This window comes from Molossus molossus, unplaced genomic scaffold (assembly GCF_014108415.1).
Source record: "Molossus molossus isolate mMolMol1 unplaced genomic scaffold, mMolMol1.p scaffold_m16_p_5, whole genome shotgun sequence".
NCBI classification, from domain to species: domain Eukaryota; kingdom Metazoa; phylum Chordata; class Mammalia; order Chiroptera; family Molossidae; genus Molossus; species Molossus molossus.
Window position 1 is genome coordinate 34117250 of NW_023425388.1, and position 6558 is coordinate 34123807.

The window sequence follows — 6558 nt, forward strand, 5'->3', positions numbered from 1 at the left end:
TGGAAATTTAGGATTAAAAACATAAAGCAAATGGGTGAAATAATAATCCAAGATATTTTATTTATTTTTTTGACATATTTTTAAATTTACAGAAAAGTTACAAAAATAGTTCAGAGTACCCATATACTCTTTTCTTGACTTCCTCTAATGTTACTGTCATATAACCATAGTACAGTTATCAAAACCAGACACTTAACATTAATATAATACTAATGAGTAATTTACAGAAGTTATTGGAATTTCACGAGTATTCCTACTACTATCTCAGTTTTTATTTTTAATTATTTATATTGATTTATTAGGGTTAAATAGGTCAATAAAATTATATGGGTTTCAAGTGCACAATTCTACAATACATCATCTGTATATTGCATTGTGTGCTTACCATCCAAAGCCTAGTCTCTTTCTGTCACCATTTATCACCTGTTTACCTTCATCCACCTAACCCTATACCTCCGTTTCCTCAACCATGCTGTTGTCTGTGTTTATAAGTTTTTTGTTTGTTTGTTTAACCCTTTAACCTATTTCACCCAGACCCCAATGCCCCTTCCCCTCTGACAGCTATCAGTCTGTTCTCTGTATCTATGAGTCTGTTTCTATTTTGCTTGTTAGTTTATTTTGTTCATTAGATTCCACATATGAGTGAAATTATATGCATTTGTCATTCTCTGACTGGCTTATTTCACCTAGCATAATATTCTCCAGGTCCACCAATGATGTCACAAAAGGTAAGATTTCCCTTTCTTTTTTTTTTTTTTTTTACAGCTAAGTAGTATTTTATTTTGTAAATGCACCACAGCTTTTTATAGTCATCTGCTGATGGGCACTTGGACTGCTTCCAAATCTTGACTATTGTAAATAATGCTGCAATGAATATAGGGGTGCATATATTCTTTCAAATCCGTGTTTCAGATTTATTGAGATATATTCTCAGAAGAGTAATCATTGAGTTATAAGGTAGTTCCATCTTTAATATTTTGATGTAACTCCATACTGTTTTCCTCAGTGGCTGTCCCATCTGCATTTCCACTAACAGTGCACTAAAATTCCCTTTTCTCTACACCCTTGCCAACACTTGCTTGTTGATTTACTAATGACAACCACTCTGATAGATCTGAGGTGATATCTCATTGTGGTTTTAATTCGCATTTCTCTGATGATTAATGACATTGAGCAACTTTTCATATGTCTATTGGCCATCTGTATGTCCTCTTTGGAGGTGTCTATTCTGGTCCTTTGCCCATTATTTAGTTGGATTATTTGTTCTTTTGGTGTTGAGTTATTTTTAATGCCACTGATTTCTGAATATTAATTTTGTATCATGCTACTTTACTAAATTTGTTTTATCAGTTCTAGTAGCTTTTTTGTGTAGTCTTTAAGGTGTTCTAAATACATTGTATCTGCAAATAATGACAGTTTTACATCTTTATTTCCAATGTGGTTGCCTTTTTTTCTTGTCTCGTTGCTATGGCTAGAACTTCTAGAACTATGTTGAATAAGAATAGTGAAAGCAGACATCCTTCTCCGGTTTCTGATATTAAGGGAAATGCTTTTAGGTTTTGTCTTTGAGTATGATGTTGACTGTGGGTTTGTCAGATATGGCAAAGTTGTTATGGTGGTTTTATGTCACGGGTGTCTAGTGGGGCTCAGTAGAGCAATCTTCCAGATCACCTGAGCTAGGTGCTCCAGGAATGTCTCTTGTGTGGGTAATGTACACCTTCCTATTGTAGTTGAGCCATGAATACTGTTGGCCCATTCATGGATGGGGTTAAACCTCAGGCTGGCTGAATATGAGGATAGATCTTGATGTGCTCACTTCACAGCATATACACTAAAATCGGATAGACCTTGATCACAATGTAAAAGCCACTGTGCCTGGGCTGCCTCCCAAAGCAAAGTTGTTTCTAGCCAAGTCTGGTGCCTGCCAGGATCTCTCTTTGGGTGTGCCATTTGTTTGTTAGCTGGGTCAAGCTCTGGCATAATCTGAAACCCGCCACTAGTTGTATAGGTTCTGGGTCCACTTGGACAAGGCCCTAGTGCAGATTGATGTCAGATGTTTGTAACTGGCCTTGGGCTGCCTGTCTGAAGCTACTATATAATTTGATGTTTGTGACTACCTCTATGGGGTCTGGCTGTGCATGACAGGAGCTAAGCTGTGTGCAAGGGTGGACTTTCTCCAGCTCTGAGCCAGAGGCAGATCAGTAAAAGGTACAAGTACAAGGCACCCTGAGGTCCACCTCCTCTTGTTGGCTGCTTTGATATCCTCTGAGGTTGTCTGGCTGAAACCCACAGACCCTTATATAAGGTGTGAAACCAATGGGAGGGATGAGTTGGTTCGTGAGGATGAGGCTTTTGGGTCTCCTGCTTGGTGGCACTGTGCTCAAGTACTCAGTGGGGGAGAAAGTGGTCCCTACTCCGGAGCCATACAGCTCAGTCTTTGCCGAGTCTCAATCCTAGATTCCCCAGAAGGCGTACACCACAGGTTCAGCTTGGGTACAGCCAGTCAGCCCCTCTGCAGGAGCAAGCTCAGCAAACAGAATGGTTCCTCTGGGTATCAGAGGGATCAGTCGAATGAATCTCCCATTGGGGGAGCGGTGCGGGCTGAGCTTTAAGTGGTGGTAAGAATGTGCCTGCCCTACCCTCACAGCCATAGCCACACAACCCAGCACCCATCTGAATCCTGGACAAGAGCGTCCCTAGGAGTTGTGCTCAAAAGTTCCCAGCTCTGCACAGTACTCCAATCCCCCTGCAGTTTGAGCTCAGCAGGGCAGGACCACCCAATGTTGGAAGGGTAGGTCAAATGAGCCTCCCAGCCCTGGTATATTTGGCTCATCCATTAGAGTGTTGGCTAATGACCGAAGGGTTGTGGGTTCAATTCCAGGTCAAGGACACATACCTGTACTTGGGTTGCAGGTATGATCCTGGACCCAGTCTGGGTCATGCAGGAGGCAACCAATTGACGTGTCTCTCACACTGATGTTTATCTCCCTCCCTCCCTCCCTCCCTCCCTCCCTCCCTCCCTCCCTCCCTCCCTCCCTCCCTCCCTCTCCCTCCCTCCCTTCTATTCTATCTAAAAAAACAATGGGAAAATATGCTAGGGTGAGAATTAACAAAAAAACAAATGAGCCTCACATTGGGGAAATGGTGAAGGCTGAGATCATAGGGGATCTAAGAACCACCACCCCCCCTCACATCCAGAGCCACACATTCCAGTGTCTGTCTGAGTCCTGGACTAGAGCCTCCCAGGAAGACTCGCTCTGAAGGTCCCAGCACTGGGAAGCACTATGACTGAGCCCAGCAAGGAAGGGCATCGGGAATCAAAGGACAGGCAAGCAAATCAACAGGTAGGGAGGGGGTGTGCATGCCTTGTGGTGAGGTGGGGAAGAATGGCTACCATTCCAAAGCTTCACAGTTCAATTACTGTCTGAGTCTCCACCCAGAGCTTCTCCAAAAAGAGAGCACACCAATAAACCCTGTTAAGGCAGCCAGCAAACCTTTCTGCAGGACTTGAGCTTCACAGGGTGGTGTCACCTGCAGTTGGACCAGGCTAGTGCACTCCTCAGTCTGATGCTGAAAGGATAAATCTGCTCAAAGCTGGGAAAAGGGCATCTGGATTTCTAGTAGACACCCTTCTCTCCCAGGTAGACTGAATCCCCATGGATTTTCCTGCATTGTACATTATTTCTCTGGACAGATTCCTAGAAATGGAATTTGGTGTGCTCTCTTTCTGGAGAAAGACTATATCAATTCATAAACAAATTCCCATTAGTATGATGAGAATAATTCCACGTATTATACCTTTTGCATCAATGATGCATAGTAGTTTTGGTTGACTTTTGATAAACTGTATTCATTGGTTTCTTATAGATTTGTATATGTTATTTTTATTTTTTTAAAAGTTATAGCATTTAAACGTAAGTTTGCTTAGAATGTCATGAGAATTTTGGGTTTATTTTAATTGCTTAAATTTTCTGTTATGGTCATCTGGGCTTACTTTTCAAAAATTCTATTTTTTCATATTTTGATTCCTTTTCCTATTTGCTTCATAACTAATATCTTTATGTATCATTTTTAATATCTAACATTTCTGTCTATTCAAATGAGGCAACTTAAATTAGTTTTTACACCACTGATTCAATAATATTTATCATTAACCCATGCTTTTCTCCCTCTAAAGTAGTTATTAGTTTATTGGTTTAGGTTTTCATTCATGCATGCATTCATCTATCCACACATTCACTTTTTTAAAAATCAAGACATTTGAGAGGGTATGTATTGGAATAAATGTGTCTATGCAAAATTTAACAGTTCACAAGCTCTAACCCTCACTGTGACCGTATTTGGGCCTTTAAGCAGTTAAATAAGGTGAAATGAGATCATATGGGGGAGCCTTAATCCAATAAGATTAGTGTCCTTATGAGAAAAGGAAAAGATCCCAAAGATCTCCTAATTCTCTGAACATAAGCAAAGAGGAAAAGCTGTGTGAGGACACAGGGAAGGCAGCCACCTGCCACCCAAGGGGAGAAGTCTCACCAGAACCCAACCTGTCATCTTGATCTTGGACTTCAGACTCCAGAACTGTAAGAAAATAAAGATCTGTTATTTAAGTCACCCAGTCTGCAGTATTTTGGTATGGCAGCCTGAGCAGACTAATACAGTATACAATAAAATCTCTCTCTCTCTTTTTTTTATCCTCACTCAAGGATATTTTTGCATTTATCTTCAGATAGAGCAGGAGGGAGGAAGAGAGAGAGAGAAACATCTGTGTGAGAGAGACACATTGACCGGTTGCCGCCCACACGACCCCACTTGGGGCCGGGGACAAACTGCAATCAATGCACATGCCCGATCCTGGGACTCGCTGGCCCATGGGCCAAGGCTCTAACCTCTGAGCAAAACCGGCCAGGGCCAATGAAGTCTCTTTTTACACCGTGTCTTCCAGCCTGCGAATTCATTTACACAGAAACAGAAACTATTATTATTTTTTAATCTTTCCAGAAACATTTGTTGCATGTACAAGTAATAAATAACCATTAATACTTACCTGGCAGGGGAGATACCATGATTATGAAGGTGGTTTTCCCAGGGCGAGGCTTATCCATTGCTGACCCTGTGATTTCCCCAAATGTGGGAAACTCGACTGCACAATCAGTGGTAGTGGGGGACTGTGTTAAAAATACATACATACATACATACATACATACCCATTCATATATTTTATCTACATTTTACATAAATGACAGTTTTCTTTTCTCTAATTGTCCCATTATGCTTCCCAGTGAATTGCTGTGTAATATTTGGGGCATTCTTCTTCTCTTTGCATCCCTTACAATTTGCCTTAATTTCTGTGATGATTTAATCGCTGAAACTCTTTTTCTTTGTTCACATACCTCAGATTTCAGTATCTTCTATTGTTGATCCTATTTCTTGATTTTGTGTGATTTACTGAGTGGGTGCTGTATGCATAGGTGGAGAAACTATATTACAGTATTGTTTCTCAGCTTTAATCATGTCATTACTAGAAAAACTTTTCTAGTAAGTGTTATTTGTTTATGATTTGGTTTTCCTTTACTTTGGTATGTTTGTAGATCCAGCCATATTTCCTAAAGAAAGTAGGTTTTTCTGGTTGTTAAGATTCTGGCCCCTTTAAAAGCAGTGCCATTAGAGTAGAGACTGGCTATTTTGTAAGTGGCTGTCCTCTGCCCTCTATTTCTATGCAATGGGTGATGGTGGAAATGAACTGAACCTATGCTTGCTGACTATACTCTCATAACAGCTTCATTACCTTTCTAAAGTCTTACAAAAGGTTTATTTTCAAGGTCTTTAGATCAATTGAAAACTTTTCTCTGTCTTTAGAAGGATAGAATATGGCGCATCAAACATAGCTTATCTGGTACCATATTAAATGAGAAGATTTTGGTAATTATTTTGTAAACTATATATTTGAAAGGATTGTGTGACAGCCAAACAAACATTTATTGAGTGTATGCTGTGTGCACAGGTGGAGATACAAGAGTAATTTGGATACAGTAGGCACAGAAAACGTCTCAGCACTGAAGGAATTTCAGCATAGGGAGAACAGATAAAGAAATAAGCAGGTAGCCAAGCTGTACTTCAGAAGGTAGTAAGACACTTGGGGAAAAAGAAAGCATGAGAGACATAATAGAGAAATCCTGGAAGTACAGAAAGTATTGCTCTTTATATAGGGTGGGCAGGAAGAACCTAAATACTAGATTGAAATTTAAACAGACACTGAGAACAAATGAGGGAGTGAACCATATAAATAACTGGTGAGGACCTATAGCCTGGGAGTCTAAATGCATATGGAATTCAATATCTTTATTGTCTTCTACTTGTGACATGTTTATTGGAATGGAATTCTGACCATAAATTTTATAATCTTGCTATTTCTAATAATTTCTGACTTTCTGATTTAATTGATCCTTTCTTAATAGCTTTTATGTTTTTATATAATTTTAAATAAATATATTGCACTTCATTGTATTTACAAGACATATTCTTATAATTGATTGTAGAAACTCTGATAAAGTATCAGAG

The 6558-nt window shown here is 39.7% G+C and overlaps 1 pseudogene; it reads left to right on the plus strand.

The window, feature by feature from the left end:
- The first annotated feature begins 5036 nt into the window (after positions 1–5036).
- On the plus strand, positions 5037–5189 carry LOC118618016 (annotated as a pseudogene).
- The last annotated feature ends 1369 nt before the right edge of the window (positions 5190–6558 follow it).